General features: G+C 54.8%; 41 non-coding genes across 41 annotated transcripts; all 41 read left to right on the top strand.

Moving 5' to 3' along the window:
• The first annotated feature begins 66 nt into the window (after nt 1-66).
• Nucleotides 67-185, top strand: LOC135646349 (5S ribosomal RNA). Its single transcript, XR_010499103.1, has one exon. It is a non-coding gene; the product is annotated as a 5S ribosomal RNA (ribosomal RNA).
• A 546-nt stretch (nt 186-731) lies between these two features.
• On the top strand, nt 732-850 carry LOC135646337 (5S ribosomal RNA). Its single transcript, XR_010499092.1, has one exon. It is a non-coding gene; the product is annotated as a 5S ribosomal RNA (ribosomal RNA).
• A 546-nt stretch (nt 851-1,396) lies between these two features.
• Nucleotides 1,397-1,515, top strand: LOC135646325 (5S ribosomal RNA). Its single transcript, XR_010499080.1, has one exon. It is a non-coding gene; the product is annotated as a 5S ribosomal RNA (ribosomal RNA).
• A 546-nt stretch (nt 1,516-2,061) lies between these two features.
• LOC135646312 (5S ribosomal RNA) lies at nt 2,062-2,180 on the top strand. The gene has a single exon (XR_010499069.1). It is a non-coding gene; the product is annotated as a 5S ribosomal RNA (ribosomal RNA).
• Nucleotides 2,181-2,726: 546 nt separating this feature from the next.
• Nucleotides 2,727-2,845, top strand: LOC135646301 (5S ribosomal RNA). The gene has a single exon (XR_010499058.1). It is a non-coding gene; the product is annotated as a 5S ribosomal RNA (ribosomal RNA).
• A 546-nt stretch (nt 2,846-3,391) lies between these two features.
• On the top strand, nt 3,392-3,510 carry LOC135648031 (5S ribosomal RNA). Its single transcript, XR_010500725.1, has one exon. It is a non-coding gene; the product is annotated as a 5S ribosomal RNA (ribosomal RNA).
• Nucleotides 3,511-4,056: 546 nt separating this feature from the next.
• Nucleotides 4,057-4,175, top strand: LOC135647231 (5S ribosomal RNA). Its single transcript, XR_010499972.1, has one exon. It is a non-coding gene; the product is annotated as a 5S ribosomal RNA (ribosomal RNA).
• Nucleotides 4,176-4,721: 546 nt separating this feature from the next.
• On the top strand, nt 4,722-4,840 carry LOC135647581 (5S ribosomal RNA). The gene has a single exon (XR_010500317.1). It is a non-coding gene; the product is annotated as a 5S ribosomal RNA (ribosomal RNA).
• Nucleotides 4,841-5,386: 546 nt separating this feature from the next.
• On the top strand, nt 5,387-5,505 carry LOC135646289 (5S ribosomal RNA). The gene has a single exon (XR_010499046.1). It is a non-coding gene; the product is annotated as a 5S ribosomal RNA (ribosomal RNA).
• Nucleotides 5,506-6,051: 546 nt separating this feature from the next.
• Nucleotides 6,052-6,170, top strand: LOC135646288 (5S ribosomal RNA). The gene has a single exon (XR_010499045.1). It is a non-coding gene; the product is annotated as a 5S ribosomal RNA (ribosomal RNA).
• A 546-nt stretch (nt 6,171-6,716) lies between these two features.
• On the top strand, nt 6,717-6,835 carry LOC135647161 (5S ribosomal RNA). Its single transcript, XR_010499903.1, has one exon. It is a non-coding gene; the product is annotated as a 5S ribosomal RNA (ribosomal RNA).
• Nucleotides 6,836-7,381: 546 nt separating this feature from the next.
• Nucleotides 7,382-7,500, top strand: LOC135647191 (5S ribosomal RNA). Its single transcript, XR_010499932.1, has one exon. It is a non-coding gene; the product is annotated as a 5S ribosomal RNA (ribosomal RNA).
• A 546-nt stretch (nt 7,501-8,046) lies between these two features.
• On the top strand, nt 8,047-8,165 carry LOC135646448 (5S ribosomal RNA). The gene has a single exon (XR_010499198.1). It is a non-coding gene; the product is annotated as a 5S ribosomal RNA (ribosomal RNA).
• Nucleotides 8,166-9,057: 892 nt separating this feature from the next.
• LOC135646446 (5S ribosomal RNA) lies at nt 9,058-9,176 on the top strand. The gene has a single exon (XR_010499196.1). It is a non-coding gene; the product is annotated as a 5S ribosomal RNA (ribosomal RNA).
• Nucleotides 9,177-9,722: 546 nt separating this feature from the next.
• Nucleotides 9,723-9,841, top strand: LOC135646445 (5S ribosomal RNA). Its single transcript, XR_010499195.1, has one exon. It is a non-coding gene; the product is annotated as a 5S ribosomal RNA (ribosomal RNA).
• Nucleotides 9,842-10,387: 546 nt separating this feature from the next.
• Nucleotides 10,388-10,506, top strand: LOC135646290 (5S ribosomal RNA). Its single transcript, XR_010499047.1, has one exon. It is a non-coding gene; the product is annotated as a 5S ribosomal RNA (ribosomal RNA).
• A 546-nt stretch (nt 10,507-11,052) lies between these two features.
• Nucleotides 11,053-11,171, top strand: LOC135647334 (5S ribosomal RNA). Its single transcript, XR_010500074.1, has one exon. It is a non-coding gene; the product is annotated as a 5S ribosomal RNA (ribosomal RNA).
• Nucleotides 11,172-11,717: 546 nt separating this feature from the next.
• LOC135646278 (5S ribosomal RNA) lies at nt 11,718-11,836 on the top strand. Its single transcript, XR_010499036.1, has one exon. It is a non-coding gene; the product is annotated as a 5S ribosomal RNA (ribosomal RNA).
• An 892-nt stretch (nt 11,837-12,728) lies between these two features.
• On the top strand, nt 12,729-12,847 carry LOC135646443 (5S ribosomal RNA). Its single transcript, XR_010499194.1, has one exon. It is a non-coding gene; the product is annotated as a 5S ribosomal RNA (ribosomal RNA).
• A 546-nt stretch (nt 12,848-13,393) lies between these two features.
• LOC135647129 (5S ribosomal RNA) lies at nt 13,394-13,512 on the top strand. Its single transcript, XR_010499872.1, has one exon. It is a non-coding gene; the product is annotated as a 5S ribosomal RNA (ribosomal RNA).
• Nucleotides 13,513-14,058: 546 nt separating this feature from the next.
• LOC135647198 (5S ribosomal RNA) lies at nt 14,059-14,177 on the top strand. The gene has a single exon (XR_010499939.1). It is a non-coding gene; the product is annotated as a 5S ribosomal RNA (ribosomal RNA).
• Nucleotides 14,178-14,723: 546 nt separating this feature from the next.
• Nucleotides 14,724-14,842, top strand: LOC135647250 (5S ribosomal RNA). Its single transcript, XR_010499992.1, has one exon. It is a non-coding gene; the product is annotated as a 5S ribosomal RNA (ribosomal RNA).
• Nucleotides 14,843-15,734: 892 nt separating this feature from the next.
• LOC135647196 (5S ribosomal RNA) lies at nt 15,735-15,853 on the top strand. Its single transcript, XR_010499937.1, has one exon. It is a non-coding gene; the product is annotated as a 5S ribosomal RNA (ribosomal RNA).
• A 546-nt stretch (nt 15,854-16,399) lies between these two features.
• Nucleotides 16,400-16,518, top strand: LOC135647128 (5S ribosomal RNA). The gene has a single exon (XR_010499871.1). It is a non-coding gene; the product is annotated as a 5S ribosomal RNA (ribosomal RNA).
• A 546-nt stretch (nt 16,519-17,064) lies between these two features.
• LOC135646359 (5S ribosomal RNA) lies at nt 17,065-17,183 on the top strand. Its single transcript, XR_010499113.1, has one exon. It is a non-coding gene; the product is annotated as a 5S ribosomal RNA (ribosomal RNA).
• A 546-nt stretch (nt 17,184-17,729) lies between these two features.
• LOC135647316 (5S ribosomal RNA) lies at nt 17,730-17,848 on the top strand. Its single transcript, XR_010500057.1, has one exon. It is a non-coding gene; the product is annotated as a 5S ribosomal RNA (ribosomal RNA).
• Nucleotides 17,849-18,191: 343 nt separating this feature from the next.
• Nucleotides 18,192-18,310, top strand: LOC135646532 (5S ribosomal RNA). The gene has a single exon (XR_010499279.1). It is a non-coding gene; the product is annotated as a 5S ribosomal RNA (ribosomal RNA).
• A 343-nt stretch (nt 18,311-18,653) lies between these two features.
• On the top strand, nt 18,654-18,772 carry LOC135646442 (5S ribosomal RNA). The gene has a single exon (XR_010499193.1). It is a non-coding gene; the product is annotated as a 5S ribosomal RNA (ribosomal RNA).
• A 546-nt stretch (nt 18,773-19,318) lies between these two features.
• Nucleotides 19,319-19,437, top strand: LOC135646358 (5S ribosomal RNA). Its single transcript, XR_010499112.1, has one exon. It is a non-coding gene; the product is annotated as a 5S ribosomal RNA (ribosomal RNA).
• Nucleotides 19,438-19,983: 546 nt separating this feature from the next.
• LOC135647287 (5S ribosomal RNA) lies at nt 19,984-20,102 on the top strand. The gene has a single exon (XR_010500028.1). It is a non-coding gene; the product is annotated as a 5S ribosomal RNA (ribosomal RNA).
• Nucleotides 20,103-20,648: 546 nt separating this feature from the next.
• Nucleotides 20,649-20,767, top strand: LOC135646357 (5S ribosomal RNA). Its single transcript, XR_010499111.1, has one exon. It is a non-coding gene; the product is annotated as a 5S ribosomal RNA (ribosomal RNA).
• A 546-nt stretch (nt 20,768-21,313) lies between these two features.
• Nucleotides 21,314-21,432, top strand: LOC135647286 (5S ribosomal RNA). Its single transcript, XR_010500027.1, has one exon. It is a non-coding gene; the product is annotated as a 5S ribosomal RNA (ribosomal RNA).
• A 546-nt stretch (nt 21,433-21,978) lies between these two features.
• Nucleotides 21,979-22,097, top strand: LOC135647340 (5S ribosomal RNA). Its single transcript, XR_010500080.1, has one exon. It is a non-coding gene; the product is annotated as a 5S ribosomal RNA (ribosomal RNA).
• Nucleotides 22,098-22,643: 546 nt separating this feature from the next.
• On the top strand, nt 22,644-22,762 carry LOC135646441 (5S ribosomal RNA). The gene has a single exon (XR_010499192.1). It is a non-coding gene; the product is annotated as a 5S ribosomal RNA (ribosomal RNA).
• Nucleotides 22,763-23,308: 546 nt separating this feature from the next.
• LOC135647113 (5S ribosomal RNA) lies at nt 23,309-23,427 on the top strand. The gene has a single exon (XR_010499856.1). It is a non-coding gene; the product is annotated as a 5S ribosomal RNA (ribosomal RNA).
• A 546-nt stretch (nt 23,428-23,973) lies between these two features.
• Nucleotides 23,974-24,092, top strand: LOC135646439 (5S ribosomal RNA). Its single transcript, XR_010499190.1, has one exon. It is a non-coding gene; the product is annotated as a 5S ribosomal RNA (ribosomal RNA).
• A 546-nt stretch (nt 24,093-24,638) lies between these two features.
• LOC135646547 (5S ribosomal RNA) lies at nt 24,639-24,757 on the top strand. The gene has a single exon (XR_010499294.1). It is a non-coding gene; the product is annotated as a 5S ribosomal RNA (ribosomal RNA).
• Nucleotides 24,758-25,299: 542 nt separating this feature from the next.
• On the top strand, nt 25,300-25,418 carry LOC135647206 (5S ribosomal RNA). The gene has a single exon (XR_010499947.1). It is a non-coding gene; the product is annotated as a 5S ribosomal RNA (ribosomal RNA).
• A 545-nt stretch (nt 25,419-25,963) lies between these two features.
• Nucleotides 25,964-26,082, top strand: LOC135647587 (5S ribosomal RNA). The gene has a single exon (XR_010500322.1). It is a non-coding gene; the product is annotated as a 5S ribosomal RNA (ribosomal RNA).
• A 546-nt stretch (nt 26,083-26,628) lies between these two features.
• LOC135646438 (5S ribosomal RNA) lies at nt 26,629-26,747 on the top strand. Its single transcript, XR_010499189.1, has one exon. It is a non-coding gene; the product is annotated as a 5S ribosomal RNA (ribosomal RNA).
• Nucleotides 26,748-27,289: 542 nt separating this feature from the next.
• LOC135647205 (5S ribosomal RNA) lies at nt 27,290-27,408 on the top strand. Its single transcript, XR_010499946.1, has one exon. It is a non-coding gene; the product is annotated as a 5S ribosomal RNA (ribosomal RNA).
• The last annotated feature ends 504 nt before the right edge of the window (nt 27,409-27,912 follow it).

Below are 27,912 nucleotides of genomic sequence, written 5' to 3'. Positions count from 1 at the left end.
GGGCTCCGGTCATCGATATGCGCCGTCCGCGACGTGCACAAAGGCGAGGGACGACGCACACAAAACGAGTGCGATCATACCAGCACTAAAGCACCGGATCCCATCAGAACTCCGAAGTTAAGCGTGCTTGGGCGAGAGTAGTACTAGGATGGGTGACCCCCTGGGAAGTCCTCGTGTTGCACTCCTTTTTGCGCCCCGAGCGGCCAAAAGACTTACTTAAAACTCTCCTTTAAGCTTTTCAATTTTTCCAGCATCATGGCCAACAGTAAATGTGTCATTAACATGTAAATGAAGTCATCATCTAAAAATTTCTTCGTAAACATACAATGATCAGACATGTATGGTTCCAGGATGGGTGACCCCATGGGAAGTCCTCGTGTTGCACTCCTTTTTGCGCCCCGAGCGGCCAAAACCTCTCCCGTCGACCTCCGAGGCGATGGTTTTGGGCCTCGGAATTCGCCGTGACCGCTACGCAGTCAGTCTCGTGGGGCTCGGAGAGAGCTTTCCGGAATGGGGCCGCAATAGCGATTCCGAGTTCGTTCGAGAAAGTCCCGATGGTTTCGGCGCGCGCTTGCCGTGTCCGGTACGCGGTCGGCCTCGTGGGCATCGGAGAGATCCGACGATGGCGATTCCGAGATCGTTCGAGAGGTTTCGGGGCGCGCAATGGGCTCCGGTCGTCGATATGCGCCGTCCGCGACGTGCACAAAGGCGAGGGACGACGCACACAAAACGAGTGCGATCATACCAGCACTAAAGCACCGGATCCCATCAGAACTCCGAAGTTAAGCGTGCTTGGGCGAGAGTAGTACTAGGATGGGTGACCCCCTGGGAAGTCCTCGTGTTGCACTCCTTTTTGCGCCCCGAGCGGCCAAAAGACTTACTTAAAACTCTCCTTTAAGCTTTTCAATTTTTCCAGCATCATGGCCAACAGTAAATGTGTCATTAACATGTAAATGAAGTCATCATCTAAAAATTTCTTCGTAAACATACAATGATCAGACATGTATGGTTCCAGGATGGGTGACCCCATGGGAAGTCCTCGTGTTGCACTCCTTTTTGCGCCCCGAGCGGCCAAAACCTCTCCCGTCGACCTCCGAGGCGATGGTTTTGGGCCTCGGAATTCGCCGTGACCGCTACGCAGTCAGTCTCGTGGGGCTCGGAGAGAGCTTTCCGGAATGGGGCCGCAATAGCGATTCCGAGTTCGTTCGAGAAAGTCCCGATGGTTTCGGCGCGCGCTTGCCGTGTCCGGTACGCGGTCGGCCTCGTGGGCATCGGAGAGATCCGACGATGGCGATTCCGAGATCGTTCGAGAGGTTTCGGGGCGCGCAATGGGCTCCGGTCGTCGATATGCGCCGTCCGCGACGTGCACAAAGGCGAGGGACGACGCACACAAAACGAGTGCGATCATACCAGCACTAAAGCACCGGATCCCATCAGAACTCCGAAGTTAAGCGTGCTTGGGCGAGAGTAGTACTAGGATGGGTGACCCCCTGGGAAGTCCTCGTGTTGCACTCCTTTTTGCGCCCCGAGCGGCCAAAAGACTTACTTAAAACTCTCCTTTAAGCTTTTCAATTTTTCCAGCATCATGGCCAACAGTAAATGTGTCATTAACATGTAAATGAAGTCATCATCTAAAAATTTCTTCGTAAACATACAATGATCAGACATGTATGGTTCCAGGATGGGTGACCCCATGGGAAGTCCTCGTGTTGCACTCCTTTTTGCGCCCCGAGCGGCCAAAACCTCTCCCGTCGACCTCCGAGGCGATGGTTTTGGGCCTCGGAATTCGCCGTGACCGCTACGCAGTCAGTCTCGTGGGGCTCGGAGAGAGCTTTCCGGAATGGGGCCGCAATAGCGATTCCGAGTTCGTTCGAGAAAGTCCCGATGGTTTCGGCGCGCGCTTGCCGTGTCCGGTACGCGGTCGGCCTCGTGGGCATCGGAGAGATCCGACGATGGCGATTCCGAGATCGTTCGAGAGGTTTCGGGGCGCGCAATGGGCTCCGGTCGTCGATATGCGCCGTCCGCGACGTGCACAAAGGCGAGGGACGACGCACACAAAACGAGTGCGATCATACCAGCACTAAAGCACCGGATCCCATCAGAACTCCGAAGTTAAGCGTGCTTGGGCGAGAGTAGTACTAGGATGGGTGACCCCCTGGGAAGTCCTCGTGTTGCACTCCTTTTTGCGCCCCGAGCGGCCAAAAGACTTACTTAAAACTCTCCTTTAAGCTTTTCAATTTTTCCAGCATCATGGCCAACAGTAAATGTGTCATTAACATGTAAATGAAGTCATCATCTAAAAATTTCTTCGTAAACATACAATGATCAGACATGTATGGTTCCAGGATGGGTGACCCCATGGGAAGTCCTCGTGTTGCACTCCTTTTTGCGCCCCGAGCGGCCAAAACCTCTCCCGTCGACCTCCGAGGCGATGGTTTTGGGCCTCGGAATTCGCCGTGACCGCTACGCAGTCAGTCTCGTGGGGCTCGGAGAGAGCTTTCCGGAATGGGGCCGCAATAGCGATTCCGAGTTCGTTCGAGAAAGTCCCGATGGTTTCGGCGCGCGCTTGCCGTGTCCGGTACGCGGTCGGCCTCGTGGGCATCGGAGAGATCCGACGATGGCGATTCCGAGATCGTTCGAGAGGTTTCGGGGCGCGCAATGGGCTCCGGTCGTCGATATGCGCCGTCCGCGACGTGCACAAAGGCGAGGGACGACGCACACAAAACGAGTGCGATCATACCAGCACTAAAGCACCGGATCCCATCAGAACTCCGAAGTTAAGCGTGCTTGGGCGAGAGTAGTACTAGGATGGGTGACCCCCTGGGAAGTCCTCGTGTTGCACTCCTTTTTGCGCCCCGAGCGGCCAAAAGACTTACTTAAAACTCTCCTTTAAGCTTTTCAATTTTTCCAGCATCATGGCCAACAGTAAATGTGTCATTAACATGTAAATGAAGTCATCATCTAAAAATTTCTTCGTAAACATACAATGATCAGACATGTATGGTTCCAGGATGGGTGACCCCATGGGAAGTCCTCGTGTTGCACTCCTTTTTGCGCCCCGAGCGGCCAAAACCTCTCCCGTCGACCTCCGAGGCGATGGTTTTGGGCCTCGGAATTCGCCGTGACCGCTACGCAGTCAGTCTCGTGGGGCTCGGAGAGAGCTTTCCGGAATGGGGCCGCAATAGCGATTCCGAGTTCGTTCGAGAAAGTCCCGATGGTTTCGGCGCGCGCTTGCCGTGTCCGGTACGCGGTCGGCCTCGTGGGCATCGGAGAGATCCGACGATGGCGATTCCGAGATCGTTCGAGAGGTTTCGGGGCGCGCAATGGGCTCCGGTCGTCGATATGCGCCGTCCGCGACGTGCACAAAGGCGAGGGACGACGCACACAAAACGAGTGCGATCATACCAGCACTAAAGCACCGGATCCCATCAGAACTCCGAAGTTAAGCGTGCTTGGGCGAGAGTAGTACTAGGATGGGTGACCCCCTGGGAAATCCTCGTGTTGCACTCCTTTTTGCGCCCCGAGCGGCCAAAAGACTTACTTAAAACTCTCCTTTAAGCTTTTCAATTTTTCCAGCATCATGGCCAACAGTAAATGTGTCATTAACATGTAAATGAAGTCATCATCTAAAAATTTCTTCGTAAACATACAATGATCAGACATGTATGGTTCCAGGATGGGTGACCCCATGGGAAGTCCTCGTGTTGCACTCCTTTTTGCGCCCCGAGCGGCCAAAACCTCTCCCGTCGACCTCCGAGGCGATGGTTTTGGGCCTCGGAATTCGCCGTGACCGCTACGCAGTCAGTCTCGTGGGGCTCGGAGAGAGCTTTCCGGAATGGGGCCGCAATAGCGATTCCGAGTTCGTTCGAGAAAGTCCCGATGGTTTCGGCGCACGCTTGCCGTGTCCGGTACGCGGTCGGCCTCGTGGGCATCGGAGAGATCCGACGATGGCGATTCCGAGATCGTTCGAGAGGTTTCGGGGCGCGCAATGGGCTCCGGTCGTCGATATGCGCCGTCCGCGACGTGCACAAAGGCGAGGGACGACGCACACAAAACGAGTGCGATCATACCAGCACTAAAGCTCCGGATCCCATCAGAACTCCGAAGTTAAGCGTGATTGGGCGAGAGTAGTACTAGGATGGGTGACCCCCTGGGAAGTCCTCGTGTTGCACTCCTTTTTGCGCCCCGAGCGGCCAAAAGACTTACTTAAAACTCTCCTTTAAGCTTTTCAATTTTTCCAGCATCATGGCCAACAGTAAATGTGTCATTAACATGTAAATGAAGTCATCATCTAAAAATTTCTTCGTAAACATACAATGATCAGACATGTATGGTTCCAGGATGGGTGACCCCATGGGAAGTCCTCGTGTTGCACTCCTTTTTGCGCCCCGAGCGGCCAAAACCTCTCCCGTCGACCTCCGAGGCGATGGTTTTGGGCTTCGGAATTCGCCGTGACCGCTACGCAGTCAGTCTCGTGGGGCTCGGAGAGAGCTTTCCGGAATGGGGCCGCAATAGCGATTCCGAGTTCGTTCGAGAAAGTCCCGATGGTTTCGGCGCACGCTTGCCGTGTCCGGTACGCGGTCGGCCTCGTGGGCATCGGAGAGATCCGACGATGGCGATTCCGAGATCGTTCGAGAGGTTTCGGGGCGCGCAATGGGCTCCGGTCGTCGATATGCGCCGTCCGCGACGTGCACAAAGGCGAGGGACGACGCACACAAAACGAGTGCGATCATACCAGCACTAAAGCTCCGGATCCCATCAGAACTCCGAAGTTAAGCGTGATTGGGCGAGAGTAGTACTAGGATGGGTGACCCCCTGGGAAGTCCTCCTGTTGCACTCCTTTTTGCGCCTCGAGCGGCCAAAAGACTTACTTAAAACTCTCCTTTAAGCTTTTCAATTTTTCCAGCATCATGGCCAACAGTAAATGTGTCATTAACATGTAAATGAAGTCATCATCTAAAAATTTCTTCGTAAACATACAATGATCAGACATGTATGGTTCCAGGATGGGTGACCCCATGGGAAGTCCTCGTGTTGCACTCCTTTTTGCGCCCCGAGCGGCCAAAACCTCTCCCGTCGACCTCCGGGGCGATGGTTTTGGGCCTCGGAATTCGCCGTGACCGCTACGCAGTCAGTCTCGTGGGGCTCGGATAGAGCTTTCCGGAATGGGGCCGCAATAGCGATTCCGAGTTCGTTCGAGAAAGTCCCGATGGTTTCGGCGCGCGCTTGCCGTGTCCGGTACGCGGTCGGCCTCGTGGGCATCGGAGAGATCCGACGATGGCGATTCCGAGATCGTTCGAGAGGTTTCGGGGCGCGCAATGGGCTCCGGTCGTCGATATGCGCCGTCCGCGACGTGCACAAAGGCGAGGGACGACGCACACAAAACGAGTGCGATCATACCTGCACTAAAGCTCCGGATCCCATCAGAACTCCGAAGTTAAGCGTGCTTGGGCGAGAGTAGTACTAGGATGGGTGACCCCCTGGGAAGTCCTCGTGTTGCACTCCTTTTTGCGCCCCGAGCGGCCAAAAGACTTACTTAAAACTCTCCTTTAAGCTTTTCAATTTTTCCAGCATCATGGCCAACAGTAAATGTGTCATTAACATGTAAATGAAGTCATCATCTAAAAATTTCTTCGTAAACATACAATGATCAGACATGTATGGTTCCAGGATGGGTGACCCCATGGGAAGTCCTCGTGTTGCACTCCTTTTTGCGCCTCGAGCGGCCAAAACCTCTCCCGTCGACCTCCGGGGCGATGGTTTTGGGCCTCGGAATTCGCCGTGACCGCTACGCAGTCAGTCTCGTGGGGCTCGGAGAGAGCTTTCCGGAATGGGGCCGCAATAGCGATTCCGAGTTCGTTCGAGAAAGTCCCGATGGTTTCGGCGCGCGCTTGCCGTGTCCGGTACGCGGTCGGCCTCGTGGGCATCGGAGAGATCCGACGATGGCGATTCCGAGATCGTTCGAGAGGTTTCGGGGCGCGCAATGGGCTCCGGTCGTCGATATGCGCCGTCCGCGACGTGCACAAAGGCGAGGGACGACGCACACAAAACGAGTGCGATCATACCTGCACTAAAGCTCCGGATCCCATCAGAACTCCGAAGTTAAGCGTGCTTGGGCGAGAGTAGTACTAGGATGGGTGACCCCCTGGGAAGTCCTCGTGTTGCACTCCTTTTTGCGCCCCGAGCGGCCAAAAGACTTACTTAAAACTCTCCTTTAAGCTTTTCAATTTTTCCAGCATCATGGCCAACAGTAAATGTGTCATTAACATGTAAATGAAGTCATCATCTAAAAATTTCTTCGTAAACATACAATGATCAGACATGTATGGTTCCAGGATGGGTGACCCCATGGGAAGTCCTCGTGTTGCACTCCTTTTTGCGCCTCGAGCGGCCAAAACCTCTCCCGTCGACCTCCGGGGCGATGGTTTTGGGCCTCGGAATTCGCCGTGACCGCTACGCAGTCAGTCTCGTGGGGCTCGGAGAGAGCTTTCCGGAATGGGGCCGCAATAGCGATTCCGAGTTCGTTCGAGAAAGTCCCGATGGTTTCGGCGCGCGCTTGCCGTGTCCGGTACGCGGTCGGCCTCGTGGGCATCGGAGAGATCCGACGATGGCGATTCCGAGATCGTTCGAGAGGTTTCGGGGCGCGCAATGGGCTCCGGTCGTCGATATGCGCCGTCCGCGACGTGCACAAAGGCGAGGGACGACGCACACAAAACGAGTATGATCATACCAGCACTAAAGCACCGGATCCCATCAGAACTCCGAAGTTAAGCGTGCTTGGGCGAGAGTAGTACTAGGATGGGTGACCCCCTGGGAAGTCCTCGTGTTGCACTCCTTTTTGCGCCCCGAGCGGCCAAAAGACTTACTTAAAACTCTCCTTTAAGCTTTTCAATTTTTCCAGCATCATGGCCAACAGTAAATGTGTCATTAACATGTAAATGAAGTCATCATCTAAAAATTTCTTCGTAAACATACAATGATCAGACATGTATGGTTCCAGGATGGGTGACCCCATGGGAAGTCCTCGTGTTGCACTCCTTTTTGCGCCCCGAGCGGCCAAAACCTCTCCCGTCGACCTCCGAGGCGATGGTTTTGGGCCTCGGAATTCGCCGTGACCGCTACGCAGTCAGTCTCGTGGGGCTCGGAGAGAGCTTTCCGGAATGGGGCCGCAATAGCGATTCCGAGTTCGTTCGAGAAAGTCCCGATGGTTTCGGCGCGCGCTTGCCGTGTCCGGTACGCGGTCGGCCTCGTGGGCATCGGAGAGATCCGACGATGGCGATTCCGAGATCGTTCGAGAGGTTTCGGGGCGCGCAATGGGCTCCGGTCGTCGATATGCGCCGTCCGCGACGTGCACAAAGGCGAGGGACGACGCACACAAAACCAGTGCGATCATACCAGCTCTAAAGCACCGGATCCCATCAGAACTCCGAAGTTAAGCGTGCTTGGGCGAGAGTAGTACTAGGATGGGTGACCCCCTGGGAAGTCCTCGTGTTGCACTCCTTTTTGCGCCCCGAGCGGCCAAAAGACTTACTTAAAACTCTCCTTTAAGCTTTTCAATTTTTCCAGCATCATGGCCAACAGTAAATGTGTCATTAACATGTAAATGAAGTCATCATCTAAAAATTTCTTCGTAAACATACAATGATCAGACATGTATGGTTCCAGGATGGGTGACCCCATGGGAAGTCCTCGTGTTGCACTCCTTTTTGCGCCCCGAGCGGCCAAAACCTCTCCCGTCGACCTCCGAGGCGATGGTTTTGGGCCTCGGAATTCGCCGTGACCGCTACGCAGTCAGTCTCGTGGGGCTCGGAGAGAGCTTTCCGGAATGGGGCCGCAATAGCGATTCCGAGTTCGTTCGAGAAAGTCCCGATGGTTTCGGCGCGCGCTTGCCGTGTCCGGTACGCGGTCGGCCTCGTGGGCATCGGAGAGATCCGACGATGGCGATTCCGAGATCGTTCGAGAGGTTTCGGGGCGCGCAATGGGCTCCGGTCGTCGATATGCGCCGTCCGCGACGTGCACAAAGGCGAGGGACGACGCACACAAAACCAGTGCGATCATACCAGCACTAAAGCACCGGATCCCATCAGAACTCCGAAGTTAAGCGTGCTTGGGCGAGAGTAGTACTAGGATGGGTGACCCCCTGGGAAGTCCTCGTGTTGCACTCCTTTTTGCGCCCCGAGCGGCCAAAAGACTTACTTAAAACTCTCCTTTAAGCTTTTCAATTTTTCCAGCATCATGGCCAACAGTAAATGTGTCACTAACATGTAAATGAAGTCATCATCTAAAAATTTCTTCGTAAACATACAATGATCAGACATGTATGGTTCCAGGATGGGTGACCCCATGGGAAGTCCTCGTGTTGCACTCCTTTTTGCGCCCCGAGCGGCCAAAACCTCTCCCGTCGACCTCCGAGGCGATGGTTTTGGGCCTCGGAATTCGCCGTGACCGCTACGCAGTCAGTCTCGTGGGGCTCGGAGAGAGCTTTCCGGAATGGGGCCGCAATAGCGATTCCGAGTTCGTTCGAGAAAGTCCCGATGGTTACTTAAAACTCTCCTTTAAGCTTTTCAATTTTTCCAGCATCATGGCCAACAGTAAATGTGTCATTAACATGTAAATGAAGTCATCATCTAAAAATTTCTTCGTAAACATACAATGATCAGACATGTATGGTTCCAGGATGGGTGACCCCATGGGAAGTCCTCGTGTTGCACTCCTTTTTGCGCCCCGAGCGGCCAAAACCTCTCCCGTCGACCTCCGAGGTGATGGTTTTGGGCCTCGGAATTCGCCGTGACCGCTACGCAGTCAGTCTCGTGGGGCTCGGAGAGAGCTTTCCGGAATGGGGCCGCAATAGCGATTCCGAGTTCGTTCGAGAAAGTCCCAATGGTTTCGGCGCGCGCTTGCCGTGTCCGGTACGCGGTCGGCCTCGTGGGCATCGGAGAGATCCGACGATGGCGATTCCGAGATCGTTCGAGAGGTTTCGGGGCGCGCAATGGGCTCCGGTCGTCGATATGCGCCGTCCGCGACGTGCACAAAGGCGAGGGACGACGCACACAAAACCAGTGCGATCATACCAGCACTAAAGCACCGGATCCCATCAGAACTCCGAAGTTAAGCGTGCTTGGGCGAGAGTAGTACTAGGATGGGTGACCCCCTGGGAAGTCCTCGTGTTGCACTCCTTTTTGCGCCCCGAGCGGCCAAAAGACTTACTTAAAACTCTCCTTTAAGCTTTTCAATTTTTCCAGCATCATGGCCAACAGTAAATGTGTCACTAACATGTAAATGAAGTCATCATCTAAAAATTTCTTCGTAAACATACAATGATCAGACATGTATGGTTCCAGGATGGGTGACCCCAAGGGAAGTCCTCGTGTTGCACTCCTTTTTGCGCCCCGAGCGACCAAAACCTCTCCCGTCGACCTCCGAGGCGATGGTTTTGGGCCTCGGAATTCGCCGTGACCGCTACGCAGTCAGTCTCGTGGGGCTCGGAGAGAGCTTTCCGGAATGGGGCCGCAATAGCGATTCCGAGTTCGTTCAAGAATGTCCCGATGGTTTCGGCGCGCGCTTGCCGTGTCCGGTACGCGGTCGGCCTCGTGGGCATCGGAGAGATCCGACGATGGCGATTCCGAGATCGTTCGAGAGGTTTCGGGGCGCGCAATGGGCTCCGGTCGTCGATATGCGCCGTCCGCGACGTGCACAAAGGCGAGGGACGACGCACACAAAACCAGTGCGATCATACCAGCACTAAAGCACCGGATCCCATCAGAACTCCGAAGTTAAGCGTGCTTGGGCGAGAGTAGTACTAGGATGGGTGACCCCCTGGGAAGTCCTCGTGTTGCACTCCTTTTTGCGCCCCGAGCGGCCAAAAGACTTACTTAAAACTCTCCTTTAAGCTTTTCAATTTTTCCAGCATCATGGCCAACAGTAAATGTGTCACTAACATGTAAATGAAGTCATCATCTAAAAATTTCTTCGTAAACATACAATGATCAGACATGTATGGTTCCAGGATGGGTGACCCCATGGGAAGTCCTCGTGTTGCACTCCTTTTTGCGCCCCGAGCGGCCAAAACCTCTCCCGTCGACCTCCGAGGCGATGGTTTTGGGCCTCGGAATTCGCCGTGACCGCTACGCAGTCAGTCTCGTGGGGCTCGGAGAGAGCTTTCCGGAATGGGGCCGCAATAGCGATTCCGAGTTCGTTCGAGAAAGTCCCGATGGTTTCGGCGCGCGCTTGCCGTGTCCGGTACGCGGTCGGCCTCGTGGGCATCGGAGAGATCCGACGATGGCGATTCCGAGATCGTTCGAGAGGTTTCGGGGCGCGCAATGGGCTCCGGTCGTCGATATGCGCCGTCCGCGACGTGCACAAAGGCGAGGGACGACGCACACAAAACGAGTGCGATCATACCAGCACTAAAGCACCGGATCCCATCAGAACTCCGAAGTTAAGCGTGCTTGGGCGAGAGTAGTACTAGGATGGGTGACCCCCTGGGAAGTCCTCGTGTTGCACTCCTTTTTGCGCCCCGAGCGGCCAAAAGACTTACTTAAAACTCTCCTTTAAGCTTTTCAATTTTTCCAGCATCATGGCCAACAGTAAATGTGTCATTAACATGTAAATGAAGTAATCATCTAAAAATTTCTTCGTAAACATACAATGATCAGACATGTATGGTTCCAGGATGGGTGACCCCATGGGAAGTCCTCGTGTTGCACTCCCTTTTGCGCCCCGAGCGGCCAAAACCTCTTCCGTCGACCTCCGAGGCGATGGTTTTGGGCCTCGGAATTCGTCGTGACCGCTACGCAGTCAGTCTCGTGGGGCTCGGAGAGAGCTTTCCGGAATGGGGCCGCAATAGCGATTCCGAGTTCATTCGAGAAAGTCCCGATGGTTTCGGCGCGCGCTTGCCGTGTCCGGTACGCGGTCGGCCTCGTGGGCATCGGAGAGATCCGACGATGGCGATTCCGAGATCGTTCGAGAGGTTTCGGGGCGCGCAATGGGCTCCGGTCGTCGATATGCGCCGTCCGCGACGTGCACAAAGGCGAGGGACGACGCACACAAAACGAGTGCGATCATACAAGCTCTAAAGCACCGGATCCCATCAGAACTCCGAAGTTAAGCGTGCTTGGGCGAGAGTAGTACTAGGATGGGTGACCCCCTGGGAAGTCCTCGTGTTGCACTCCTTTTTGCGCCCCGAGCGGCCAAAAGACTTACTTAAAACTCTCCTTTAAGCTTTTCAATTTTTCCAGCATCATGGCCAACAGTAAATGTGTCATTAACATGTAAATGAAGTCATCATCTAAAAATTTCTTCGTAAACATACAATGATCAGACATGTATGGTTCCAGGATGGGTGACCCCATGGGAAGTCCTCGTGTTGCACTCCTTTTTGCGCCCCGAGCGGCCAAAACCTCTCCCGTCGACCTCCGAGGCGATGGTTTTGGGCCTCGGAATTCGCCGTGACCGCTACGCAGTCAGTCTCGTGGGGCTCGGAGAGAGCTTTCCGGAATGGGGCCGCAATAGCGATTCCGAGTTCGTTCGAGAAAGTCCCGATGGTTTCGGCGCGCGCTTGCCGTGTCCGGTACGCGGTCGGCCTCGTGGGCATCGGAGAGATCCGACGATGGCGATTCCGAGATCGTTCGAGAGGTTTCGGGGCGCGCAATGGGCTCCGGTCGTCGATATGCGCCGTCCGCGACGTGCACAAAGGCGAGGGACGACGCACACAAAACGAGTGCGATCATACCAGCACTAAAGCACCGGATCCCATCAGAACTCCGAAGTTAAGCGTGCTTGGGCGAGAGTAGTACTAGGATGGGTGACCCCCTGGGAAGTCCTCGTGTTGCACTCCTTTTTGCGCCCCGAGCGGCCAAAAGACTTACTTAAAACTCTCCTTTAAGCTTTTCAATTTTTCCAGCATCATGGCCAACAGTAAATGTGTCACTAACATGTAAATGAAGTCATCATCTAAAAATTTCTTCGTAAACATACAATGATCAGACATGTATGGTTCCAGGATGGGTGACCCCATGGGAAGTCCTCGTGTTGCACTCCTTTTTGCGCCCCGAGCGGCCAAAACCTCTCCCGTCGACCTCCGAGGCGATGGTTTTGGGCCTCGGAATTCGCCGTGACCGCTACGCAGTCAGTCTCGTGGGGCTCGGAGAGAGCTTTCCGGAATGGGGCCGCAATAGCGATTCCGAGTTCGTTCGAGAAAGTCCCGATGGTTACTTAAAACTCTCCTTTAAGCTTTTCAATTTTTCCAGCATCATGGCCAACAGTAAATGTGTCATTAACATGTAAATGAAGTCATCATCTAAAAATTTCTTCGTAAACATACAATGATCAGACATGTATGGTTCCAGGATGGGTGACCCCATGGGAAGTCCTCGTGTTGCACTCCTTTTTGCGCCCCGAGCGGCCAAAACCTCTCCCGTCGACCTCCGAGGCGATGGTTTTGGGCCTCGGAATTCGCCGTGACCGCTACGCAGTCAGTCTCGTGGGGCTCGGAGAGAGCTTTCCGGAATGGGGCCGCAATAGCGATTCCGAGTTCGTTCGAGAAAGTCCCGATGGTTTCGGCGCGCGCTTGCCGTGTCCGGTACGCGGTCGGCCTCGTGGGCATCGGAGAGATCCGACGATGGCGATTCCGAGATCGTTCGAGAGGTTTCGGGGCGCGCAATGGGCTCCGGTCGTCGATATGCGCCGTCCGCGACGTGCACAAAGGCGAGGGACGACGCACACAAAACCAGTGCGATCATACCAGCACTAAAGCACCGGATCCCATCAGAACTCCGAAGTTAAGCGTGCTTGGGCGAGAGTAGTACTAGGATGGGTGACCCCCTGGGAAGTCCTCGTGTTGCACTCCTTTTTGCGCCCCGAGCGGCCAAAAGACTTACTTAAAACTCTCCTTTAAGCTTTTCAATTTTTCCAGCATCATGGCCAACAGTAAATGTGTCACTAACATGTAAATGAAGTCATCATCTAAAAATTTCTTCGTAAACATACAATGATCAGACATGTATGGTTCCAGGATGGGTGACCCCATGGGAAGTCCTCGTGTTGCACTCCTTTTTGCGCCCCGAGCGGCCAAAACCTCTCCCGTCGACCTCCGAGGCGATGGTTTTGGGCCTCGGAATTCGCCGTGACCGCTACGCAGTCAGTCTCGTGGGGCTCGGAGAGAGCTTTCCGGAATGGGGCCGCAATAGCGATTCCGAGTTCGTTCGAGAAAGTCCCGATGGTTTCGGCGCGCGCTTGCCGTGTCCGGTACGCGGTCGGCCTCGTGGGCATCGGAGAGATCCGACGATGGCGATTCCGAGATCGTTCGAGAGGTTTCGGGGCGCGCAATGGGCTCCGGTCGTCGATATGCGCCATCCGCGACGTGCACAAAGGCGAGGGACGACGCACACAAAACCAGTGCGATCATACCAGCTCTAAAGCACCGGATCCCATCAGAACTCCGAAGTTAAGCGTGCTTGGGCGAGGGTAGTACTAGGATGGGTGACCCCCTGGGAAGTCCTCGTGTTGCACTCCTTTTTGCGCCCCGAGCGGCCAAAAGACTTACTTAAAACTCTCCTTTAAGCTTTTCAATTTTTCCAGCATCATGGCCAACAGTAAATGTGTCATTAACATGTAAATGAAGTCATCATCTAAAAATTTCTTCGTAAACATACAATGATCAGACATGTATGGTTCCAGGATGGGTGACCCCATGGGAAGTCCTCGTGTTGCACTCCCTTTTGCGCCCCGAGCGGCCAAAACCTCTTCCGTCGACCTCCGAGGCGATGGTTTTGGGCCTCGGAATTCGTCGTGACCGCTACGCAGTCAGTCTCGTGGGGCTCGGAGAGAGCTTTCCGGAATGGGGCCGCAATAGCGATTCCGAGTTCATTCGAGAAAGTCCCGATGGTTTCGGCGCGCGCTTGCCGTGTCCGGTACGCGGTCGGCCTCGTGGGCATCGGAGAGATCCGACGATGGCGATTCCGAGATCGTTCGAGAGGTTTCGGGGCGCGCAATGGGCTACGGTCGTCGATATGCGCCGTCCGCGACGTGCACAAAGGCGAGGGACGACGCACACAAAACGAGTGCGATCATACCAGCTCTAAAGCACCGGATCCTATCAGAACTCCGAAGTTAAGCGTGCTTGGGCGAGAGTAGTACTAGGATGGGTGACCCCCTGGGAAGTCCTCGTGTTGCACTCCTTTTTGCGCCCCGAGCGGCCAAAAGACTTACTTAAAACTCTCCTTTAAGCTTTTCAATTTTTCCAGCATCATGGCCAACAGTAAATGTGTCATTAACATGTAAATGAAGTCATCATCTAAAAATTTCTTCGTAAACATACAATGATCAGACATGTATGGTTCCAGGATGGGTGACCCCATGGGAAGTCCTCGTGTTGCACTCCTTTTTGCGCCCCGAGCGGCCAAAACCTCTCCCGTCGACCTCCGAGGCGATGGTTTTGGGCCTCGGAATTCGCCGTGACCGCTACGCAGTCAGTCTCGTGGGGCTCGGAGAGAGCTTTCCGGAATGGGGCCGCAATAGCGATTCCGAGTTCGTTCGAGAAAGTCCCGATGGTTTCGGCGCGCGCTTGCCGTGTCCGGTACGCGGTCGGCCTCGTGGGCATCGGAGAGATCCGACGATGGCGATTCCGAGATCGTTCGAGAGGTTTCGGGGCGCGCAATGGGCTCCGGTCGTCGATATGCGTCGTCCGCGACGTGCACAAAGGCGAGGGACGACGCACACAAAACCAGTGCGATCATACCAGCACTAAAGCACCGGATCCCATCAGAACTCCGAAGTTAAGCGTGCTTGGGCGAGAGTAGTACTAGGATGGGTGACCCCCTGGAAAGTCCTCGTGTTGCACTCCTTTTTGCGCCCCGAGCGGCCAAAAGACTTACTTAAAACTCTCCTTTAAGCTTTTCAATTTTTCCAGCATCATGGCCAACAGTAAATGTGTCACTAACATGTAAATGAAGTCATCATCTAAAAATTTCTTCGTAAACATACAATGATCAGACATGTATGGTTCCAGGATGGGTGACCCCATGGGAAGTCCTCGTGTTGCACTCCTTTTTGCGCCCCGAGCGGCCAAAACCTCTCCCGTCGACCTCCGAGGCGATGGTTTTGGGCCTCGGAATTCGCCGTGACCGCTACGCAGTCAGTCTCGTGGGGCTCGGAGAGAGCTTTCCGGAATGGGGCCGCAATAGCGATTCCGAGTTCGTTCGAGAAAGTCCCGATGGTTACTTAAAACTCTCCTTTAAGCTTTTCAATTTTTCCAGCATCATGGCCAACAGTAAATGTGTCATTAACATGTAAATGAAGTCATCATCTAAAAATTTCTTCGTAAACATACAATGATCAGACATGTATGGTTCCAGGATGGGTGACCCCATGGGAAGTCCTCGTGTTGCACTCCTTTTTGCGCCCCGAGCGGCCAAAACCTCTCCCGTCGACCTCCGAGGCGATGGTTTTGGGCCTCGGAATTCGCCGTGACCGCTACGCAGTCAGTCTCGTGGGGCTCGGAGAGAGCTTTCCGGAATGGGGCCGCAATAGCGATTCCGAGTTCGTTCGAGAAAGTCCCGATGGTTTCGGCGCGCGCTTGCCGTGTCCGGTACGCGGTCGGCCTCGTGGGCATCGGAGAGATCCGACGATGGCGATTCCGAGATCGTTCGAGAGGTTTCGGGGCGCGCAATGGGCTCCGGTCGTCGATATGCGCCGTCCGCGACGTGCACAAAGGCGAGGGACGACGCACACAAAACCAGTGCGATCATACCAGCACTAAAGCACCGGATCCCATCAGAACTCCGAAGTTAAGCGTGCTTGGGCGAGAGTAGTATTAGGATGGGTGACCCCCTGGGAAGTCCTCGTGTTGCACTCCTTTTTGCGCCCCGAGCGGCCAAAAGACTTACTTAAAACTCTCCTTTAAGCTTTTCAATTTTTCCAGCATCATGGCCAACAGTAAATGTGTCACTAACATGTAAATGAAGTCATCATCTAAAAATTTCTTCGTAAACATACAATGATCAGACATGTATGGTTCCAGGATGGGTGACCCCATGGGAAGTCCTCGTGTTGCACTCCTTTTTGCGCCCCGAGCGGCCAAAACCTCTCCCGTCGACCTCCGATGCGATGGTTTTGGGCCTCGGAATTCGCCATGACCGCTACGCAGTCAGTCTCGTGGGGCTCGGAGAGAGCTTTCCGGAATGGGGCCGCAATAGCGATTCCGAGTTCGTTCGAGAAAGTCCCGATGGTTTCGGCGCGCGCTTGCCGTGTCCGGTACGCGGTCGGCCTCGTGGGCATCGGAGAGATCCGACGATGGCGATTCCGAGATCGTTCGAGAGGTTTCGGGGCGCGCAATGGGCTCCGGTCGTCGATATGCGCCATCCGCGACGTGCACAAAGGCGAGGGACGACGCACACAAAACCAGTGCGATCATACCAGCTCTAAAGCACCGGATCCCATCAGAACTCCGAAGTTAAGCGTGCTTGGGCGAGGGTAGTACTAGGATGGGTGACCCCCTGGGAAGTCCTCGTGTTGCACTCCTTTTTGCGCCCCGAGCGGCCAAAAGACTTACTTAAAACTCTCCTTTAAGCTTTTCAATTTTTCCAGCATCATGGCCAACAGTAAATGTGTCATTAACATGTAAATGAAGTCATCATCTAAAAATTTCTTCGTAAACATACAATGATCAGACATGTATGGTTCCAGGATGGGTGACCCCATGGGAAGTCCTCGTGTTGCACTCCCTTTTGCGCCCCGAGCGGCCAAAACCTCTTCCGTCGACCTCCGAGGCGATGGTTTTGGGCCTCGGAATTCGTCGTGACCGCTACGCAGTCAGTCTCGTGGGGCTCGGAGAGAGCTTTCCGGAATGGGGCCGCAATAGCGATTCCGAGTTCATTCGAGAAAGTCCCGATGGTTTCGGCGCGCGCTTGCCGTGTCCGGTACGCGGTCGGCCTTGTGGGCATCGGAGAGATCCGACGATGGCGATTCCGAGATCGTTCGAGAGGTTTCGGGGCGCGCAATGGGCTACGGTCGTCGATATGCGCCGTCCGCGACGTGCACAAAGGCGAGGGACGACGCACACAAAACGAGTGCGATCATACCAGCTCTAAAGCACCGGATCCCATCAGAACTCCGAAGTTAAGCGTGCTTGGGCGAGAGTAGTACTAGGATGGGTGACCCCCTGGGAAGTCCTCGTGTTGCACTCCTTTTTGCGCCCCGAGCGGCCAAAAGACTTACTTAAAACTCTCCTTTAAGCTTTTCAATTTTTCCAGCATCATGGCCAACAGTAAATGTGTCATTAACATGTAAATGAAGTCATCATCTAAAAATTTCTTCGTAAACATACAATGATCAGACATGTATGGTTCCAGGATGGGTGACCCCATGGGAAGTCCTCGTGTTGCACTCCTTTTTGCGCCCCGAGCGGCCAAAACCTCTCCCGTCGACCTCCGAGGCGATGGTTTTGGGCCTCGGAATTCGCCGTGACCGCTACGCAGTCAGTCTCGTGGGGCTCGGAGAGAGCTTTCCGGAATGGGGCCGCAATAGCGATTCCGAGTTCGTTCGAGAAAGTCCCGATGGTTTCGGCGCGCGCTTGCCGTGTCCGGTACGCGGTCGGCCTCGTGGGTATCGGAGAGATCCGACGATGGCGATTCCGAGATCGTTCGAGAGGTTTCGGGGCGCGCAATGGGCTCCGGTTGTCGATATGCGCCGTCCGCGACGTGCACAAAGGCGAGGGACGACGCACACAAAACCAGTGCGATCATACCAACACTAAAGCACCGGATCCCATCAGAACTCCGAAGTTAAGCGTGCTTGGGCGAGAGTAGTACTAGGATGGGTGACCCCCTGGGAAGTCCTCGTGTTGCACTCCTTTTTGCGCCCCGAGCGGCCAAAACCTCTCTCGTCGACCTCCGAGGCGATGGTTTTGGGCCTCGGAATTCGCCGTGACCGCTACGCAGTCAGTCTCGTGGGGCTCGGAGAGAGCTTTCCGGAATGGGGCCGCAATAGCGATTCCGAGTTCGTTCGAGAAAGTCCCGATGGTTTCGGCGCGCGCTTGCCGTGTCCGGTACGCGGTCGGCCTCGTGGGCATCGGAGAGATCCGACGATGGCGATTCCGAGATCGTTCGAGAGGTTTCGGGGCGCGCAATGGGCTCCGGTCGTCGATATGCGCCGTCCGCGACGTGCACAAAGGCGAGGGACGACGCACACAAAACCAGTGCGATCATACCAGCACTAAAGCACCGGATCCCATCAGAACTCCGAAGTTAAGCGTGCTTGGGCGAGAGTAGTACTAGGATGGGTGACCCCATGGGAAGTCCTCGTGTTGCACTCCTTTTTGCGCCCCGAGCGGCCAAAACCTCTCTCGTCGACCTCCGAGGCGATGGTTTTGGGCCTCGGAATTCGCCGTGACCGCTACGCAGTCAGTCTCGTGGGGCTCGGAGAGAGCTTTCCGGAATGGGGCCGCAATAGCGATTCCGAGTTCGTTCGAGAAAGTCCCGATGGTTTCGGCGCGCGCTTGCCGTGTCCGGTACGCGGTCGGCCTCGTGGGCATCGGAGAGATCCGACGATGGCGATTCCGAGATCGTTCGAGAGGTTTCGGGGCGCGCAATGGGCTCCGGTCGTCGATATGCGCCGTCCGCGACGTGCACAAAGGCGAGGGACGACGCACACAAAACCAGTGCGATCATACCAGCACTAAAGCACCGGATCCCATCAGAACTCCGAAGTTAAGCGTGCTTGGGCGAGAGTAGTACTAGGATGGGTGACCCCCTGGGAAGTCCTCGTGTTGCACTCCTTTTTGCGCCCCGAGCGGCCAAAAGAATTACTTAAAACTCTCCTTTAAGCTTTTCAATTTTTCCAGCATCATGGCCAACAGTAAATGTGTCACTAACATGTAAATGAAGTCATCATCTAAAAATTTCTTCGTAAACATACAATGATCAGACATGTATGGTTCCAGGATGGGTGACCCCATGGGAAGTCCTCGTGTTGCACTCCTTTTTGCGCCCCGAGCGGTCAAAACCTCTCCCGTCGACCTCCGAGGCGATGGTTTTGGGCCTCGGAATTCGCCGTGACCGCTACGCAGTCAGTCTCGTGGGGCTCGGAGAGAGCTTTCCGGAATGGGGCCGCAATAGCGATTCCGAGTTCGTTCGAGAAAGTCCCGATGGTTTCGGCGCGCGCTTGCCGTGTCCGGTACGCGGTCGGCCTCGTGGGCATCGGAGAGATCCGACGATGGTGATTCCGAGATCGTTCGAGAGGTTTCGGGGCGCGCAATGGGCTCCGGTCGTCGATATGCGCCGTCCGCGACGTGCACAAAGGCGAGGGACGACGCACACAAAACGAGTGCGATCATACCAGCTCTAAAGCACCGGATCCCATCAGAACTCCGAAGTTAAGCGTGCTTGGGCGAGAGTAGTACTAGGATGGGTGACCCCCTGGGAAGTCCTCGTGTTGCACTCCTTTTTGCGCCCCGAGCGGCCAAAAGACTTACTTAAAACTCTCCTTTAAGCTTTTCAATTTTTCCAGCATCATGGCCAACAGTAAATGTGTCATTAACATGTAAATGAAGTCATCATCGAAAAATTTCTTCGTAAACATACAATGATCAGACATGTATGGTTCCAGGATGGGTGACCCCATGGGAAGTCCTCGTGTTGCACTCCCTTTTGCGCCCCGAGCGGCCAAAACCTCTTCCGTCGACCTCCGAGGCGATGGTTTTGGGCCTCGGAATTCGCCGTGACCGCTACGCAGTCAGTCTCGTGGGGCTCGGAGAGAGCTTTCCGGAATGGGGCCGCAATAGCGATTCCGAGTTCATTCGAGAAAGTCCCGATGGTTTCGGCGCGCGCTTGCCGTGTCCGGTACGCGGTCGGCCTCGTGGGCATCGGAGAGATCCGACGATGGCAATTCCGAGATCGTTCGAGAGGTTTCGGGGCGCGCAATGGGCTCCGGTCGTCGATATGCGCCGTCCGCGACGTGCACAAAGGCGAGGGACGACGAACACAAAACGAGTGCGATCATACTAGCTCTAAAGCACTGGATCCCATCAGAACTCCGAAGTTAAGCGTGCTTGGGCGAGAGTAGTACTGGGATGGGTGACCCCCTGGGAAGTCCTCGTGTTGCACTCCTTTTTGCGCCCCGAGCGGCCAAAAGACTTATTTAAAACTCTCCTTTAAGCTTTTCAATTTTTCCAGCATCATGGCCAACAGTAAATGTGTCATTAACATGTAAATGAAGTCATCATCTAAAAATTTCTTCGTAAACATACAATGATCAGACATGTATGGTTCCAGGATGGGTGACCCCATGGGAAGTCCTCGTGTTGCACTCCTTTTTGCGCCCCGAGCGGCCAAAACCTCTCCCGTCGACCTCCGAGGCGATGGTTTTGGGCCTCGGAATTCGCCGTGACCGCTACGCAGTCAGTCTCGTGGGGCTCGGAGAGAGCTTTCCGGAATGGGGCCGCAATAGCGATTCCGAGTTCGTTCGAGAAAGTCCCGATGGTTTCGGCGCGCGCTTGCCGTGTCCGGTACGCGGTCGGCCTCGTGGGCATCGGAGAGATCCGACGATGGTGATTCCGAGATCGTTCGAGAGGTTTCGGGGCGCGCAATGGGCTCCGGTCGTCGATATGCGCCGTCCGCGACGTGCACAAAGGCGAGGGACGACGCACACAAAACGAGTGCGATCATACCAGCTCTAAAGCACCGGATCCCATCAGAACTCCGAAGTTAAGCGTGCTTGGGCGAGAGTAGTACTAGGATGGGTGACCCCCTGGGAAGTCCTCGTGTTGCACTCCTTTTTGCGCCCCGAGCGGCCAAAAGACTTACTTAAAACTCTCCTTTAAGCTTTTCAATTTTTCCAGCATCATGGCCAACAGTAAATGTGTCATTAACATGTAAATGAAGTCATCATCGAAAAATTTCTTCGTAAACATACAATGATCAGACATGTATGGTTCCAGGATGGGTGACCCCATGGGAAGTCCTCGTGTTGCACTCCCTTTTGCGCCCCGAGCGGCCAAAACCTCTTCCGTCGACCTCCGAGGCGATGGTTTTGGGCCTCGGAATTCGCCGTGACCGCTACGCAGTCAGTCTCGTGGGGCTCGGAGAGAGCTTTCCGGAATGGGGCCGCAATAGCGATTCCGAGTTCATTCGAGAAAGTCCCGATGGTTTCGGCGCGCGCTTGCCGTGTCCGGTACGCGGTCGGCCTCGTGGGCATCGGAGAGATCCGACGATGGCAATTCCGAGATCGTTCGAGAGGTTTCGGGGCGCGCAATGGGCTCCGGTCGTCGATATGCGCCGTCCGCGACGTGCACAAAGGCGAGGGACGACGAACACAAAACGAGTGCGATCATACTAGCTCTAAAGCACTGGATCCCATCAGAACTCCGAAGTTAAGCGTGCTTGGGCGAGAGTAGTACTGGGATGGGTGACCCCCTGGGAAGTCCTCGTGTTGCACTCCTTTTTGCGCCCCGAGCGGCCAAAAGACTTATTTAAAACTCTCCTTTAAGCTTTTCAATTTTTCCAGCATCATGGCCAACAGTAAATGTGTCATTAACATGTAAATGAAGTCATCATCTAAAAATTTCTTCGTAAACATACAATGATCAGACATGTATGGTTCCAGGATGGGTGACCCCATGGGAAGTCCTCGTGTTGCACTCCTTTTTGCGCCCCGAGCGGCCAAAACCTCTCCCGTCGACCTCCGAGGCGATGGTTTTGGGCCTCGGAATTCGCCGTGACCGCTACGCAGTCAGTCTCGTGGGGCTCGGAGAGAGCTTTCCGGAATGGGGCCGCAATAGCGATTCCGAGTTCGTTCGAGAAAGTCCCGATGGTTTCGGCGCGCGCTTGCCGTGTCCGGTACGCGGTCGGCCTCGTGGGCATCGGAGAGATCCGACGATGGCGATTCCGAGATCGTTCGAGAGGTTTCGGGGCGCGCAATGGGCTCCGGTCGTCGATATGCGTCGTCCGCGACGTGCACAAAGGCGAGGGACGACGCACACAAAACCAGTGCGATCATACCAGCACTAAAGCACCGGATCCCATCAAAACTCCGAAGTTAAGCGTGCTTGGGCGAGAGTAGTACTAGGATGGGTGACCCCCTGGGAAGTCCTCGTGTTGCACTCCTTTTTGCGCCCCGAGCGGCCAAAAGACTTACTTAAAACTCTCCTTTAAGCTTTTCAATTTTTCCAGCATCATGGCCAACAGTAAATGTGTCATTAACATGTAAATGAAGTCATCATCTAAAAATTTCTTCGTAAACATACAATGATCAGACATGTATGGTTCCAGGATGGGTGACCCCATGGGAAGTCCTCGTGTTGCACTCCTTTTTGCGCCCCGAGCGGCCAAAACCTCTCCCGTCGACCTCCGAGGCGATGGTTTTGGGCCTCGGAATTCGTCGTGACCGCTACGCAGTCAGTCTCGTGGGGCTCGGAGAGAGCTTTCCGGAATGGGGCCGCAATAGCGATTCCGAGTTCGTTCGAGAAAGTCCCGATGGTTTCGGCGCGCGCTTGCCGTGTCCGGTACGCGGTCGGCCTCGTGGGCATCGGAGAGATCCGACGATGGCGATTCCGAGATCGTTCGAGAGGTTTCGGGGCGCGCAATGGGCTCCGGTCGTCGATATGCGCCGTCCGCGACGTGCACAAAGGCGAGGGACGACGCACACAAAACCAGTGCGATCATACCAGCACTAAAGCACCGGATCCCATCAGAACTCCGAAGTTAAGCGTGCTTGGGCGAGAGTAGTACTAGGATGGGTGACCCCCTGGGAAGTCCTCGTGTTGCACTCCTTTTTGCGCCCCGAGCGGCCAAAAGACTTACTTAAAACTCTCCTTTAAGCTTTTCAATTTTTCCAGCATCATGGCCAACAGTAAATGTGTCACTAACATGTAAATGAAGTCATCATCTAAAAATTTCTTCGTAAACATACAATGATCAGACATGTATGGTTCCAGGATGGGTGACCCCATGGGAAGTCCTCGTGTTGCACTCCTTTTTGCGCCCCGAGCGGCCAAAACCTCTCCCGTCGACCTCCGAGGCGATGGTTTTGGGCCTCGGAATTCGCCGTGACCGCTACGCAGTCAGTCTCGTGGGGCTCGGAGAGAGCTTTCCGGAATGGGGCCGCAATAGCGATTCCGAGTTCATTCGAGAAAGTCCCGATGGTTTCGGCGCGCGCTTGCCGTGTCCGGTACGCGGTCGGCCTCGTGGGCATCGGAGAGATCCGACGATGGCAATTCCGAGATCGTTCGAGAGGTTTCGGGGCGCGCAATGGGCTCCGGTCGTCGATATGCGCCGTCCGCGACGTGCACAAAGGCGAGGGACGACGAACACAAAACGAGTGCGATCATACTAGCTCTAAAGCACCGGATCCCATCAGAACTCCGAAGTTAAGCGTGCTTGGGCGAGAGTAGTACTGGGATGGGTGACCCCCTGGGAAGTCCTCGTGTTGCACTCCTTTTTGCGCCCCGAGCGGCCAAAAGACTTACTTAAAACTCTCCTTTAAGCTTTTCAATTTTTCCAGCATCATGGCCAACAGTAAATGTGTCATTAACATGTAAATGAAGTCATCATCTAAAAATTTCTTCGTAAACATACAATGATCAGACATGTATGGTTCCAGGATGGGTGACCCCATGGGAAGTCCTCGTGTTGCACTCCTTTTTGCGCCCCGAGCGGCCAAAACCTCTCCCGTCGACCTCCGAGGCGATGGTTTTGGGCCTCGGAATTCGTCGTGACCGCTACGCAGTCAGTCTCGTGGGGCTCGGAGAGAGCTTTCCGGAATGGGGCCGCAATAGCGATTCCGAGTTCGTTCGAGAAAGTCCCGATGGTTTCGGCGCGCGCTTGCCGTGTCCGGTACGCGGTCGGCCTCGTGGGCATCGGAGAGATCCGACGATGGCGATTCCGAGATCGTTCGAGAGGTTTCGGGGCGCGCAATGGGCTCCGGTCGTCGATATGCGCTGTCCGCGACGTGCACAAAGGCGAGGGACGACGCACACAAAACCAGTGCGATCATACCAGCACTAAAGCACCGGATCCCATCAGAACTCCGAAGTTAAGCGTGCTTGGGCGAGAGTAGTACTAGGATGGGTGACCCCCTGGGAAGTCCTCGTGTTGCACTCCTTTTTGCGCCCCGAGCGGCCAAAAGACTTACTTAAAACTCTCCTTTAAGCTTTTCAATTTTTCCAGCATCATGGCCAACAGTAAATGTGTCACTAACATGTAAATGAAGTCATCATCTAAAAATTTCTTCGTAAACATACAATGATCAGACATGTATGGTTCCAGGATGGGTGACCCCATGGGAAGTCCTCGTGTTGCACTCCTTTTTGCGCCCCGAGCGGCCAAAACCTCTCCCGTCGACCTCCGAGGCGATGGTTTTGGGCCTCGGAATTCGCCGTGACCGCTACGCAGTCAGTCTCGTGGGGCTCGGAGAGAGCTTTCCGGAATGGGGCCGCAATAGCGATTCCGAGTTCGTTCGAGAAAGTCCCGATGGTTTCGGCGCGCGCTTGCCGTGTCCGGTACGCGGTCGGCCTCGTGGGCATCGGAGAGATCCGACGATGGCAATTCCGAGATCGTTCGAGAGGTTTCGGGGCGCGCAATGGGCTCCGGTCGTCGATATGCGCCGTCCGCGACGTGCACAAAGGCGAGGGACGACGCACACAAAACGAGTGTGATCATACCAGCTCTAAAGCACCGGATCCCATCAGAACTCCGAAGTTAAGCGTGCTTGGGCGAGAGTAGTACTAGGATGGGTGACCCCCTGGGAAGTCCTCGTGTTGCACTCCTTTTTGCGCCCCGAGCGGCCAAAAGACTTAAAACTCTCCTTTAAGCTTTTCAATTTTTCCAGCATCATGGCCAACAGTAAATGTGTCATTAACATGTAAATGAAGTCATCATCTAAAAATTTCTTCGTAAACATACAATGATCAGACATGTATGGTTCCAGGATGTGTGACCCCATGGGAAGTCCTCGTGTTGCACTCCTTTTTGCGCCCCGAGCGGCCAAAACCTCTCCCGTCGACCTCCGAGGCGATGGTTTTGGGCCTCGGAATTCGCCGTGACCGCTACGCAGTCAGTCTCGTGGGGCTCGGAGAGAGCTTTCCGGAATGGGGCCGCAATAGCGATTCCGAGTTCGTTCGAGAAAGTCCCGATGGTTTCGGCGCGCTCTTGCCGTGTCCGGTACGCGGTCGGCCTCGTGGGCATCGGAGAGATCCGACGATGGCGATTCCGAGATCGTTCGAGAGGTTTCGGGGCGCGCAATTGGCTCCGGTCGTCGATATGCGCCGTCCGCGACGTGCACAAAGGCGAGGGACGACGCACACAAATCCAGTGCTATCATACCAGCACTAAAGCACCGGATCCCATCAGAACTCCGAAGTTAAGCGTGCTTGGGCGAGAGTAGTACTAGGATGGGTGACCCCCTGGGAAGTCCTCGTGTTGCACTCCTTTTTGCGCCCCGAGCGGCCAAAAGACTTACTTAAAACTCTCCTTTAAGCTTTTCAATTTTTCCAGCATCATGGCCAACAGTAAATGTGTCATTAACATGTAAATGAAGTCATCATCTAAAAATTTCTTCGTAAACATACAATGATCAGACATGTATGGTTCCAGGATAGGTGACCCCATGGGAAGTCCTCGTGTTGCACTCCCTTTTCGCCCCGAGCGGCCAAAACCTCTTCCGTCGACCTCCGAGGCGATGGTTTTGGGCCTCGGAATTCGCCGTGACCGCTACGCAGTCAGTCTCGTGGGGCTCGGAGAGAGCTTTCCGGAATGGGGCCGCAATAGCGATTCCGAGTTCATTCGAGAAAGTCCCGATGGTTTCGGCGCGCGCTTGCCGTGTCCGGTACGCGGTCGGCCTCGTGGGCATCGGAGAGATCCGACGATGGCGATTCCGAGATCGTTCGAGAGGTTTCGGGGCGCGCAATGGGCTCCGGTCGTCGATATGCGCCGTCCGCGACGTGCACAAAGGCGAGGGACGACGCACACAAAACGAGTGCGATCATACCAGCTCTAAAGCACCGTTTCCCATCAGAACTCCGAAGTTAAGCGTGCTTGGGCGAGAGTAGTACTAGGATGGGTGACCCCCTGGGAAGTCCTCGTGTTGCACTCCTTTTTGCGCCCCGAGCGGCCAAAAGACTTACTTAAAACTCTCCTTTAAGCTTTTCAATTTTTCCAGCATCATGGCCAACAGTAAATGTGTCATTAACATGTAAATGAAGTCATCATCTAAAAATTTCTTCGTAAACATACAATGATCAGACATGTATGGTTCCAGGATGGGTGACCCCATGGGAAGTCCTCGTGTTGCACTCCTTTTTGCGCCCCGAGCGGCCAAAACCTCTCCCGTCGACCTCCGAGGCGATGGTTTTGGGCCTCGGAATTCGCCGTGACCGCTACGCAGTCAGTCTCGTGGGGCTCGGAGAGAGCTTTCCGGAATGGGGCCGCAATAGCGATTCCGAGTTCGTTCGAGAAAGTCCCGATGGTTTCGGCGCGCGCTTGCAGTGTCCGGTACGCGGTCGGCCTCGTGGGCATCGGAGAGATCCGACGATGGCGATTCCGAGATCGTTCGAGAGGTTTCGGGGCGCGCAATGGGCTCCGGTCGTCGATATGCGCCGTCCGCGACGTGCACAAAGGCGAGGGACGACGCACACAAAACCAGTGCGATCATACCAGCACTAAAGCACCGGATCCCATCAGAACTCCGAAGTTAAGCGTGCTTGGGCGAGAGTAGTACTAGGATGGGTGACCCCCTGGGAAGTCCTCGTGTTGCACTCCTTTTTGCGCCCCGAGCGGCCAAAAGACTTAAAACTCTCCTTTAAGCTTTTCAATTTTTCCAGCATCATGGCCAACAGTAAATGTGTCATTAACATGTAAATGAAGTCATCATCTAAAAATTTCTTCGTAAACATACAATGATCAGACATGTATGGTTCCAGGATGTGTGACCCCATGGGAAGTCCTCGTGTTGCACTCCTTTTTGCGCCCCGAGCGGCCAAAACCTCTCCCGTCGACCTCCGAGGCGATGGTTTTGGGCCTCGGAATTCGCCGTGACCGCTACGCAGTCAGTCTCGTGGGGCTCGGAGAGAGCTTTCCGGAATGGGGCCGCAATAGCGATTCCGAGTTCGTTCGAGAAAGTCCCGATGGTTTCGGCGCGCTCTTGCCGTGTCCGGTACGCGGTCGGCCTCGTGGGCATCGGAGAGATCCGACGATGGCGATTCCGAGATCGTTCGAGAGGTTTCGGGGCGCACAATTGGCTCCGGTCGTCGATATGCGCCGTCCGCGACGTGCACAAAGGCGAGGGACGACGCACACAAATCCAGTGCTATCATACCAGCACTAAAGCACCGGATCCCATCAGAACTCCGAAGTTAAGCGTGCTTGGGCGAGAGTAGTACTAGGATGGGTGACCCCCTGGGAAGTCCTCGTGTTGCACTCCTTTTTGCGCCCCGAGCGGCCAAAAGACTTACTTAAAACTCTCCTTTAAGCTTTTCAATTTTTCCAGCATCATGGCCAACAGTAAATGTGTCATTAACATGTAAATGAAGTCATCATCTAAAAATTTCTTCGTAAACATACAATGATCAGACATGTATGGTTCCAGGATAGGTGACCCCATGGGAAGTCCTCGTGTTGCACTCCCTTTTCGCCCCGAGCGGCCAAAACCTCTTCCGTCGACCTCCGAGGCGATGGTTTTGGGCCTCGGAATTCGCCGTGACCGCTACGCAGTCAGTCTCGTGGGGCTCGGAGAGAGCTTTCCGGAATGGGGCCGCAATAGCGATTCCGAGTTCATTCGAGAAAGTCCCGATGGTTTCGGCGCGCGCTTGCCGTGTCCGGTACGCGGTCGGCCTCGTGGGCATCGGAGAGATCCGACGATGGCGATTCCGAGATCGTTCGAGAGGTTTCGGGGCGCGCAATGGGCTCCGGTCGTCGATATGCGCCG

The sequence above is a fragment of the Musa acuminata genome, chromosome BXJ3-8 (genome assembly GCF_036884655.1).
Source record: "Musa acuminata AAA Group cultivar baxijiao chromosome BXJ3-8, Cavendish_Baxijiao_AAA, whole genome shotgun sequence".
Lineage (NCBI taxonomy): Eukaryota > Viridiplantae > Streptophyta > Magnoliopsida > Zingiberales > Musaceae > Musa > Musa acuminata.
The sequence above is the reverse complement of the archived record's forward strand: the minus strand, read 5'-3'. Positions and strand labels throughout refer to the sequence as shown.